Raw genomic sequence first — 13,162 nt, forward strand, 5'->3', positions numbered from 1 at the left:
GTCTTTTGTGGTTCCAAGCAAATTTTAGGATTGTTTGTTCTAGGTCTGTGAAAAATGCTATTGGTATTTTGATAGGGATTGAATTAAGTGTGCAGATTCCTTTAGGTAGTGCAGATGTTTTAATAGTATTTATTCTTCCTTAAATAAATGTTTTTTAAAACTTTTCATTAGTATAAAATCTTTGTATCCCCAAATTTCCAAATATAATTGAATATTTTCTTTTAACACAAAGGCAGATTTATATAAAGATGATATACAAATGCATGTGAAGATGATTGCTTTTGAAATACAATTTGGGATTAGAAGTATTTCAGATTGTAGTTTATGTTTCATATTGCTCAACAGCAGAGCCAAAGTGACAAAGGCTTTCTGAGAGAAATCTCACAGAGAAAGGAATATATTCTCAGTGTTTAGTACATTATTTTTTCAATTTTAAACTTTGAAATATACTGTAAATTTTCTGAAATAAAGCAATCCACAAAAATTTATTTTCCATATTTCTTTTTATGCTAATTACATTTATATAAGCCATCCTGGAAAACTCATGAGATTTGAACTACTTTTATTTTCTCTTTGAGACTAATACAACATATGTGTTAAGTTTTCCTTTATGTTCCCTACCTTAGAACTAATTGAACATTAGTATTTGGGTAAAAGAGAGGTGTACTTCAAAATACTAACTTTATTCCTGATATCAAACCAACATGCTTACAAATAGTTCCCCCCTGAACTAGACAAATTAACTTATCTAATATATCACACTATTAGAAAACCACTGCCTTCAGAATCTCCCAGCACCACAGAACAGGTCCATTTTAACTTATGGCATAGAGAAAGTCAGGATGAACCCTCAGAGTGGACAGTCAGATCCACAGACAAAAGAAGGAACTGATCCAGGCATGCTCAATTTTTTCTCCCAAGCTCACCAGGCATCCTCCTCAAGGGACAGAATACTAGGGGAGAGATCAGGAATGTTACTCTGAAATCCTTTATCAGGGAAATAAGTAGACAGGGAAATGGATGATCTCTTGCCCACCTTTATTACAATATTCCACATGGCCATTGTTCTTTGAACTCACATGGCTCAAGCATTAATTAAACTTATGATAAACCAAGTGTGTAGCTGCATTATCCTGTCATCAGATCTCACTAGAAGTGCCTTTTCTTCTCATCCAGAATATTTAAACTTTCTTATATGCCTATTGAACCCTGTGCTACTGGCACTATGTAGAGTCATGAATTGACTGTAGACTTTGTCTAGCCATCTGGTCTCCATGCTCTCATTAGCAAGATTTCCCACATCTGTAGCAGCAAATTGTCCATTTACAAGCATGGCCTTGCTTTCTCTGTAGTCCTAGTCTCCTCCTCTAACTCCCTCTTCTATTTTTCATTTTAATTTATGTCCTCTATGTTGCTCAATATAGTTTATCAGAGTTTCTAATATAAGATCACATTTAGTTATACCAATAATAAAATGACCAGAATATAGAGATGCTCCAAATTTGAAAAAAAAATCCTTTTTTTAACCTGTGTAAGTTTACCAGAATTAAATAAACAAATAAAGTCAAAAAGATGTAATAAACATTATTTTTCCCTTGTATCAAAATAAGTGAAACCAAAAGATTTTAAGCTCCTCCATAATTTCTTTTTTTTTCATTTAACTTTGGCCAAAGATATTCCTGACATCTGGATAGTGTTGAGCTTACTTCAAAACTTACATCCTGGGATATATTTCATTGTAATTAGTATAGTGCTTTAAAAAATCACTTTATTGAGGTATGATTAACATACAAAAGCTGTACATTTATTTATTTATTTAATTTTATTTTTTATTTTTAAAAATTTACATCTAAATTAGTATATAGTGAAACGATTTCAGGAGTAGATTCCTTAATGCCCCTTACCCACTTAGCCCATCCCCCCTGCCACAATCCCTCCCGTAACCCTGTTTGTTCTCCATATTTATGAGTCTCTTCTGTTTTGTCCCCCTCCCTGTTTTTATACTATTTTTGTTTCCCTTCCTTTATGTTCATTTGTTTTGTCTCTTAAAGAAGTCTTCATATGAGTGAAGTCGTATGATTTTTGTCTTTCTCTGACTGACTAATTTCACTTAGCATAATACCCTCCAGTTCCATCCACATAGTTGCAAATGGCAAGATTTCATTCTTTTTGATTGCCGAGTAATACTCCATTGTATATATATGCCACATCTTCTTTATCCATTCATCCATCGATGGACACTTGGGCTCTTTCCATACTTTGGCTATTGTTGATAGTGCTGCTATAAACATGGGGGTGCATGTGTCCCTTTGAAACAGCACACCTGTATCCCGTGGATAAATGCCTAGTAGTGCAATTGCTGGGTCGTAGGGTAGTTCTATTTTTAGTTTTTTGAGGAACCTCCATACTGTTTTCCAGAGTGGCTGCACCAGCTTGCATTCCCACCATCAATGCAAAAGAGATCCTTTTTCTCTGCATCCTCGCCAACATCTGTTGTTGCCTGAGTTGTTAATGTTAGCCATTCTGACAGGTCTGAGGTCGTATCTCATTGTGGTTTTGATTTGTATTTCCCTGATGATGAGTGATGTTGAGCATCTTTTCATGTGTCTGTTGGCCATCTGGATGTCTTCTTTGGAGAAGTGTTTATTCACGTCTTCTGCCCATTTCTTCACTGGATTATTTGTTTTTTGAGTGTTGAGTTTGATAAGTTCTTTATAGATTTTGAATACTAACCCTTTATCTGATATGTCATTTGCAAATATGATCTCCCATTCTGTCGGTTGCCTTTTAGTTTTGCTGATTGTTTCCTTTGCTGTGCAGAAGTTTTTATTTTAATGAGGTCTCAGTAGTTTGGTTTTGCATTTGTTTCCCTTGCCTCTGGGGACGTGTTGAGTAAGAAGTTGCTGTGGCCAAGATCAAAGAAGTTTTTGCCTGCTTTCTCCTTGAGGATTTTGATGGCTTCCTGTCTTACATTGAGGTCTTTCATCCATTGTGAATTTATTTTTGTGTATGGTGTAAGAAAGTGGTCCAGGTTCATTCTTCTGCATGTCGCTGTCTAGTTTTCCCAGCACCACTTGCTGAAGAGACTGTCTTTATTCCATTGGATATTCTTTCCTGCTTTGTCAAAGATTAGTTGGCCATACCTTTGTGGGTCCATTTCTGGGTTCTCTATTCTGTTCCATTGATCTGAGTGGATGTTCTTGTGCCAGTACCATACTGTCTTGATTACAGCTTTGTAGTATAGCTTGAAGTCTGGGATTGTGATGCCTCCTGCTTTGATTTTCTTTTTCAAGATTGCAAAAGCTGTAAATTTAAAACGTGTAGGGGCTTCTGGATGGCTCAGTCAGGTAAGCAACCAACTCTTGATTTTTGCCTCAGGTCATGATCTCACAGGTTCCTGGGATTGAGCCCTGCATTGGGTTCTGTGTTGACAGCAGGGAGCCTGCTTGGGATTCTCTTTCTATCTCTCTCTGCTCCTGCTCCTGTGTGCTTTCTCTTAAAATAAATTAATTAATTAAAAAAAAGAAGTTAGTTAGACAATAATCTCTGCGGCCCTGAAGCTGGCATTCTAAGAAGCTCATCATGTGTACAAGTAGAAAACAGAAGATTCTTCCATATTTTTAAGGCAATTATCTCATGGAAAATTATGTTACTAGAACACAGTACATGATGTTGCCAAAGATTATAGCAACAGTTGAATGGCACTTGATGAAAAGAGAGATCAAAATCTTGGCTTCAGTATTGCTGACCATTTTATGCAACTTGTTTAGATGAAAAGTCTAATCATAAATTCAATGAAAGAGATATCCATTTAAGAAGTCAATTATAGAATCATGTTATTTAAACACTCATTAATACTGTTACCTCTATCAGAGGGTGTCATTTGAGACATTGCTATCTTCTAAGTTTAGAAATTGGCAACAATTAACAGCCCACTCACTGTCTTACCCAAGGTTCCCATCTTTACTATGCAACACATTTAAATCCTCCTAATTTCCATTTATACTCTGAGCCTCATGATTTTGGTATGATGATACTTAGTGCATATGGGTTTTGTCTAGTGACAGTTTCCAGACACTTTCATGAGCATACATTTTTAATCCTATGCCATAAGAGCTGTTACCACTTATTCATATAAAGGAATTGTGTGGGTCTTGTGAAACCTGCATAGAACTAATCAGTCAGCTCAGCAAGATCATAGGATAAAGGATCAACATGCAAACAGTGGACGTGCAAAGATGGAAATAAAAAAAAACCAATATGATTTATTATAACTTCAAACAAAATGAAATACTTAGGTGTACACTTATCAAAACATGTACAGGATCTGTAGGCTGATAATTACAAAATTTAGATAAAAGAAATCAAAGAAGATCTAAAATGGAGAGGCATACTGTGTTCATGGGTTGGAAGACTCAAAATAGTAAAGATATAAATTCTCCCTAAATTTATCTATAGATTGATTGCAATTCCTATAAAAATATTAGAACTTTTTTTTATAAACATAGATAATCTTATTCAAAATTGTATGTATAAAGGCACAGGATTTAGCACACCCAAAACAAATTTGTAAAAGAAGAATAACACCACTCCTCCCAATGTTGTGTGTGTGTGCTCTGTCTCTATATCACCTCTATCTACCTCTATCTCTATTGCTATCTCTATCTCTATCACTATCTCTATCTCTGTCTTCTATATGGTGATTAAGATATTGTTGTACTGGTGTGGAGACAGATATATAGCTCAACCTCACAGAACTGACAACCTAGAAATAGACTCCTACAACTATGCCCAACTCATCTATGACAAAATGTCATAGATCATTGTAAAAATAATCCAGTAGAAGACAGATAAGCTTTTCAACAAATGGTGTGGAAAAAATGGACATCTATAGACAAAAAACAGAAAAGAACATTGACATAAACATCACAGTTTCTTAAAAAACTTAACTTAAAATGGAATAGCCTTAAATGTAAAGCACAAAGTTATAAAATTTCTAGACAAGAAATAAAGCATAGGAGAAAATCTTTAGGACCTAAGGCAAAGCAGTTCTTAGTATTTACATTAAAAGCATAATGAAATAAGGAAAAATTGATCATTTAGACCTTAACAAAATTCAAAGCTTTTGCTTTCAAAAGTACATGTGGACAGGATGAAAAGAAAAGCTACAAGCGCACCTGGGTGGCTCAGTTGGTTAAGTGTCCGACTCCTGGTTTCATTTCGGGTCATGATCTGATGACTTCATGGGTCTGAGCCCCACATCGGGCTCTTTGTTGGCAGTGCCAAACCTGCTTGGGATTCTATCTCTCACCTCTCTCTCTGCCCTTACCTCACTCGCACTGTCTGTCTCTTTCAAAATAAGAAAATAAACTTTAAAAAGAAAACAAAGAAAAAAAAAGAAAAGCTACAAACTGACCAAACCAATTTGTACAGTACACATCCAACAAAGAACTAGCATTTATGCTAATTGGAATATGCTCAAAAAATAGAATATACAGGTGAAAAACAAGCACATGAAGAGGTATTCAATATCTTTAACCATTGGAAAAATGCAAATTAAAATCACAATGAGGTATCACTATACACCTATTAGAAGGGCTAAAATAAAAGGTAATGCCAATGCCAAATGTTGGCGAAGATGCGGAGAAATGGTATCACTTTTATATTACTAATGGAAAGGTAAAATGGTACATACAGTCTGGGGAATTTTTTTTTGGCAAGTTCTTGTAAGGCTGAGCATGCCATTACTATAGGACCCAGCAAGTGCACACTTGGGCATTTACCTCAGAGAAATGAAAATTTACAATTACAAAAATTCTTCACACAAATGTTCACAGCAGCTTTATTTGTAGTAGTCTAAAATGAAAACAGCTCAGATGTCCTTCAAAGGATAAACTGTAGAACAGCCATACTATGGAATACCACTCAACAATAAAAAAGAACTGTAGAACAGCCATACTATGGAATACCACTCAACAATAAAAAAGAACAAGCTATACACACAACTTGAATGAATATGGTGAGTGAAAAAAGATAAATGCAAGAGGCTATAAACATTATTATTTCATTTACATAACACTTTAAAAATAATATTTGAGAAATGGAAGACAGATTAGTGTTTGCTAGTGGTTAGGGATGGACAAAGGAGGAGAGAGAAAAGTATGTTTACAAAAGAGCAACAAAACGGGTCTTTTTAGTGTTGGAACTGTTCAGTATCTTGACCTGCCATATAGGTAAAAATAGACAACCACAATTCTTTGAAAACTAGGTCCACATTACTCCTCTGGCACTAGCAAGCCATACAGGGCATGTAGGCTAGCTATCATTCTCATGGTCACCTCCGAGCTGGCAAGTGGCAAATGATAGGTAAATAAAAATGCCTTAACCATCTCTTATCCAAAATTATCAGCTTATTTCTTTTTTAAGGATCTCATGATTGTATATTTTCTAAAATTATGCTAAAAAACCCATGTAACATAAAATTTACTGTCATAATTATCTTTAAGTATATAGTTCAGTAACATTAAGTCTATTCATATTGTTGTGAAACAGATCTCCAGATTTTATCTTTACAAACTGAAACTCTATACCTATTAAACAACAATTCTTCTTTTCTTCCCTCCCCAGCTACTGGTAATCACCATTCTACTTCTGTTTCTATATATTTGACTACTTTGAATACCTCATAGAAGTGGAATTATACAGTATTTGTCTTTCTGTGAATGGCTTATTTGACTTAGCATAATATCTTCAAGGTTCATCTATATGGTAGTTATGGTTGAATAATAGTCCATTGCATGTATACACAATATTTTCCTTATCAATTTTTCAGTCAATGGACATTTGGGTTGCTGTTGTGATTTTATTTGATTCCAGAATTTCCAAAAAGTTGATTCTAACAATTTTTCTGCAAGCTTATAGTTTGCTTCAGTAGACTGAAAGAGACTTGGACTTTTCTACCTCACAATTTCAGCAATGCCATTTGACTATTTTTTACTACTATATCACACTTTGAAATCAACATTGAGAAAGGGTTTAGCAGGAACACCTGGGTGGCTCAGTCAGTTAAGCTTCCAACTCTTGATTTTGGCTTAGTGTGGGATCAAGCCCCATGTTGGGCTCTGCATTGACAGCATGAAGCCTGCTTGGGATTCTCTCTCTCCCTGTCTCTCTGTCCCTCCCATGCCCTTGCTCTCTCTCTCTCTCTCTCTCTCTCTCTCTCTCAAAATAAATAAATAAACATTAAAAAAAGAAAATGGGTATAACATATTACAAATTTTGTTTGTAATTATTTTGACTGAAAGTCTGTATTCCTCTTAAAACATTAACTTACTAATTGAAAGGAAAATGGACAACCACCCATCCAATAGAAAATGCAGTATAATTTTTACTAAAGGAATTTCTGTAAAGTGAGGGGGAAATTAGGGAAGTGGCCTCATTTTTCCCACAAATTCAACTTCCATAGTCATTACTGTGAAAAAAATATATGTAAATGACTTCACATGTCAGTTGTAGTTAATCTACCATAAAAGGTAAAAAATATAGTTAGGTCTAGGTTAAGCCCTTAGTATTTATTTTCACATCAAGTTTTAAAAATACAACAGTTTTTCAAACATTTATTTTCACAAAAAGTAGTGTTTTAAGATAAACATTCAGCTTCAGGCTTTAACTTTTAATTTTTTATATTTAACCATATTCAGGTAACTGTCAAATTTAGCCAGGTGGCTTTTTCCATCATACATTTCCAATTCTTAGATCTTGGCTTATCTACTCCTTCTAGCAGAAAGGAATAACTTACCAGTCCGCATTTATATTGTTGGAACCTATTAGAGATACTCTAAAAATAAGCCAGATGACAAAGCTTGCTTGGTTTATGACAAATGACTATGTTTTGGGAGATACAAGAGTCAGAACAAAGTGCTTATATTTCCTACAGTTTAGAGCAAACTGTATAGGCTCTTAAGCAGTCAGCCTGGACTCATATTCTAGAGTAGCCAGATCATGAATACAATGACTCTAGCTATCTTCCACATATTGTCAGATGGCTATATTAAGAGGATCTAGTCGCTTTCAGTTAGGAAGGCAACCAAAAAAAAAGCCTGTCTATTTTAAGAAGACATTCATCCATTGAAGAATTGATACTCCCATAAATGAAATTTCAGGAAAGGTAGAGTGAACAATTTTTATCAAGGGTGCCAAAATTGATTTATTACATGTTGAGATTTCATTCATGCACATACACACTGCAGACAGATAATGTGTTAACCTTATTTTTTAATTGCAGACTGTTTTCTTGCAAATGAAACTGAAGTTAGTGATAACACATAATAAAGCATCTTTGTCATTGGCTTGATGTCTCTTTAAAGTGATTTTTCCAAAAATAAATAGGCATTATAGGGAAATTTAAGAATTATGTTTAAAAAATCAACAGATTATATCAATGAAAAAAAGGGAAAAATTCAATATATATCTCAGGAAAATATACATTAAGTTTTGAAAATTATTACTGTTTAATATCTGACACCAGTGCCTTTTCATATAAAAAATATGAATCCTATTTTAAAATATCAAGTACAGTAAAAAGAAATGCTATAAAATACTTCAAATTATTTGAGGAATTGGTCCATTTCATCTATTTGTGTATATATTGTTATTGATAATATTTTATGATCCTTTTCATGTCCATGAGATCAGCAGTAATATTCCATCTTGCATTCATAATATTGATCATTTGTGTCTTCTTTTTCTTAGTTACCTTGGCTAAAGTCTTATCAATTTATCGCTCTTTTCCAAAAATTAGCTTTATTTTCATTGATTTACTCTATATTGCCCTGTTTTCAAATTTGTTGATTTATGCTCCACTATGTATTTTCTGTCTTCTGCTTGTTTCAGACATAATGTGCTCTTCTTTCTCTAGTTTTCTAAGGTAAGAACTTAAGTTATTGATTTTGGCAGGATGAATGGGGGAAATGTATGACTCCATCCCATCCAGAACAGGAAAACATTTCATTCGTTCATTCATTCATTCATTCATTCATAATTCCAGTGTAGCTAGCATACAGTATTATATCAGTTTCAGTTGTATAATATAGTGATTCAACATTTCCATTTATTAGTGCTCATCAAGATAGGTATACTCTTAATCCCCCTCACCTATTTCACCCATCTGTCCACCTACCTCCCTTCTGGTAACCATTTGATTGTTCTCTACAATTAAGAGTGCATTTTTTTGTTTGTCTCTCTGTTTTTCTTTTGTTCCTTTGTTTTGTTTCTTAAATTTGATGTATGAGTGAAATCATATAGTATTTGTCTTTCTCTTACTGGCTTATTTTGCTTAGCATTATACTCTCTAACTCTCTAGATCCTTCCATATTTGTGTAAGTGGCAATATTTTGTTTTTTATGGTTGAATAATATTCCATTGTATATATACAATTATATATATGCAATAAACATGAGTGCATGTAACTCTTCAAATTAGTGATTTGTATTCTTTGGGTAAATACACAGTAGTATGATTACTGGATTGTAGACTAGTCATATTTTTTCTAATAGTATAATTTTGTTATTATTTTTAAATTCAAGTGTAATTAACATACGGTATTTTGTTAATTTCAGATATTCAATATAGTGACTCAACAATTCTATACATTACACAGTGTTCATCATGATACACTTGATCCCCTTCACTGATTTCTTATTTTAGTATGTATTTACTCAGTTATTTTAAATTCCAGTATAGTTACTTTACAGTGTTATATTAGTTTCAGATGTATAATATAGTGATTCAATAATTTCATATATAACCCAGTGCTTTTCATGGCAAGTGAATTCCTTCATTCCCATTACATATTTCACACATCCCCCTACCAACTGTCCCTCTGGTAGCCATCATTTTGTTCTCTGTAATTAAGAGTCTGTTTCTTGGTCTCTCTCTCTCTGTGTTTTTTCCTTTGCTCACTTGTTTTGTTTTTTAATTTCAACATACGACTTAAATCATATGGTATTTTTGTTTCACTGACTAAATTATTTTGCTTAGCATTATACTCTTTAGCTTCATCCATGTCATTGCATATGGCAAGATTTCATTTTTTAATGGTTGAATAATATTCCATTGTGTATACATATCATTTCTTCTTTATCCATTCATCTACTGACAGATACTTGGGCTGCTTCCGTAGTTTGTCTATTGTAAGTAATGCTGTTATAAACATAGGGGTGCATATATCCCTTTGAAATAGTGTTTTTGTATTCTTTGGGCAAATACCCAGTATTGTGATTACTCAATCATATGGTAATTTTATTTTCAACTTTTGAGAAACCTCAGTATTTTTTTCTAGAGTGGCTGAACCAGGTTTAATTCTCACCAATAGTGCATGAGGAGGGTTCTTTTTTCTCCACATACTTAACCAAACTTGTTTCGTGAGTTTTTGATGTTAGCCATTCTTACAGGTGTTAGGAGATATCTTACTGTAGTTTTCATTTGCATTTCCCTGATAATAAATGATGAGTATTTTTTTCATGTGTCCGTTGGCCATCTGGATGTCTTCTTTGGAGAAATGTCTGTTCATGTCTCCTGCCACTTTTTAATTTGAATTATTTTGTTATTTTGTATACTAACTCTTTATCAGATATATCATTTGCAAATACCTTCTCCCATTCAGTAGGTTGCCTTTTAGTTTTGTTGATTGTCACTGTGCAGAAGCTTTTAATTTTGATGTAGTCCCAACAGTTTATTTTTGCTTTTATTTGCCTTACCTCAGGGGACTTATCTGGAAAAGTTACTATGGCCAATATCAGAGAAATTACTGCCTGTACTCTCTTCTGGGATTTTTATGGTTTCAGGTCTCACATTCAGGTCTTTAAATAATTTTGAATTTATTTTTGTGTATGGTGTAAGAAAGTGGTCCAGTTTCATTCTTTTGCATGTAGCTGTACAGTTTCCCCAACACCATTTGTTGAAGTGACAAACTTTTACCCATTACACATTTTTGCTTCCTTTGTCAAAGATTAACTGACCATATAATTGTATGCTTATTTCTGGATTGTCTATTCTGTTCTATTGATCTATGTGTCTATTTTTGTGCCAGTATCATACTCTTTTGATTACTAAATCTTTGTAATATAATTTGAAGCCTGGAATTATGATGCTTCCAGTTTTGTTTTACTTTTTTCAAGATTGCTTTGGTTATTTGGGGTGTTTTGTGATTCCATAAAAAATTTTAAGATTTTTCTAGTTCTGTGCAAAATGTTGTTGCTATTTTTATAGAGATTGCATTAAATGTGCAGATTGCTTTAGGTAGTATAGACATTTTAACAATATTTGTTCTGTTAATTCATGAGCATGGAATGTCTTTCCATTAGTTTGCATTGTCTTCAATTTCTTTCATCAATGTGTTATAGTTTTCAGAGTACAGGTCTTTCATCTTTTTGGTTAAGTTTATTCTTTCTAAAATTTTTTAATGTTTATTTATTTTTGAGAGAGAGAGAGAGAGAGAGTGGGAGTGGGGGAGGGGCAGAGAGAGAGAGGGAGGCACAGAATTTGAAGCAGGCTCCAGGCTCCAGGCTCTGAGCTGTCAGTGCAGAGTCCGACGGGGAGCTTGAATTCACGAACCGTGAGATCAGACCTGAGCCAAGGTCAGACACTTAACTGACTGAGCCACCCAGCCACCCCAAGAAGCTGTTTTTCATTAAAAAAAATTTTTTTAATGTTTATTTATGTTTGAGAGAGAGAGAGAGAGAGAGAGCAGGGGAGGGGCAGAGAAAGAGGGAGACACAGAATCTGAAGCAGGCTCCAGGCTCTGAGCTGTCAGCACAGACCCCCACGCAGGGCTCAAGCTCATGAACCGTTAGATCATGACCTGAGCCGAAGCCAGACACTCAACCAACTGAGACACCCAGGCATCTCTAAAGTATTTTGTTTTAAAGTATTTTGTCTGATATATTGTTACCCCAGCTTTGTTTTGACAACCATTTGCATGAGAAATTTTTGTGAGAACAAATAACTACCACTATTATAAGATAGAATGAGTGTAGTGCATTCAAAGTGGAATGAGGTAGCTGAAAGATATCCTTGAAGGAAGGTTTCAGAATTGAGGGCCCAGAATCAGATGTTGCTCTTAGGGAGCAACACACACACATTATGGTGATGTCCTGAAGTTTTGTGCTTGGCACTGGGGCCTGGAATCCTATCATCTTTATTGCAACATAGTTTACTTCCAATCATGGTTTGCAGAGGAGAGCCAATATTGAGCTTCTAAAAAATGTGTTTCCCCTCACCCACAGACTCATTATACTAGAGTCTTCTCTGCCCCCCCCCCCAGGAAAATAGTTTAAAGATAGGTCCTCTTGTCTCATACTAGAAATCATTTCTAATACTTTCACTCCCTTTGACCTTTTCACCAATTCTTCAGCATTCTGGCAAGGAAGTTCCAGTACTGCTATCTCATTCACTATAGGGTGTCATCCAAGCTTAAAGATGTCACCTGAGCAGCATATTAAGGCAGCTCTAGGTCACTGAATTCTGAGTCATAGTTTTGCACTCCCATGTTAGTAAGTACTCTCGTATATTCACTTTTTTTCTGCTTCGTTCTCTTGATAATTCATCATCCTCAAAGTCAATTCCAACATATATTATCCCGGTTCATGCTAGTACATATCAGCCAGTCTCTGTAGTTCCTTCTGGATTTTCCACCTAAACAAAGACTACATTTTGCTCTTTGTGCTGTGATACCTCACCCTTAAGAGTTAGAAGTAATGAAATATATCAATGCTGGGTGTTGAGGAAGACACGCAATTTCTTTTGAGGTAGCTGCCTTAGATGAGGTTACTGCCTTGTCTTTAGGAACAGAGAGGCTGCTCTCCAATTATAAGGGTTAAGGGGCTGCTTTTGCCAGGCTGAGGATTCAGGGGATTGTAGATATTCAAGATTCTCATACTCATTACCATTCCAACTCCTAGAGTTCCACTCTTTATTGAAATACATGCATTGATATAGAGACATGTAATGTGAATGCAGTTTCCATGAAACTCTTCTAGCCTTACAATTAGAACCTGTGCCTTATATTCAGCAGTCTTCTTTATGACTGAAGGAGATGAAGGTCTCCTTAACCTAATGGCTTAGTGTAGATGACAGGTTGGGCATTCTTACTAGACACACAAAC

At 34.7% G+C, this 13,162-nt stretch overlaps 1 protein-coding gene across 1 annotated transcript in view; it reads right to left on the reverse strand.

Annotated features, from left to right (window-relative positions):
* PWWP3B (PWWP domain containing 3B) overlaps positions 1-13,162 on the reverse strand; it is a 43,781-nt gene that overhangs the window by 4,116 nt on the left and 26,503 nt on the right. The window contains exon 7 of the transcript XR_007149034.1: positions 5,692-5,698. The gene's annotated coding sequence lies outside the window, so the exon portion shown is untranslated. The remainder of the gene's footprint in view (positions 1-5,691; positions 5,699-13,162) is intronic.

The sequence above is a fragment of the Prionailurus viverrinus genome, chromosome X (assembly GCF_022837055.1).
Source record: "Prionailurus viverrinus isolate Anna chromosome X, UM_Priviv_1.0, whole genome shotgun sequence".
Taxonomy (NCBI): domain Eukaryota; kingdom Metazoa; phylum Chordata; class Mammalia; order Carnivora; family Felidae; genus Prionailurus; species Prionailurus viverrinus.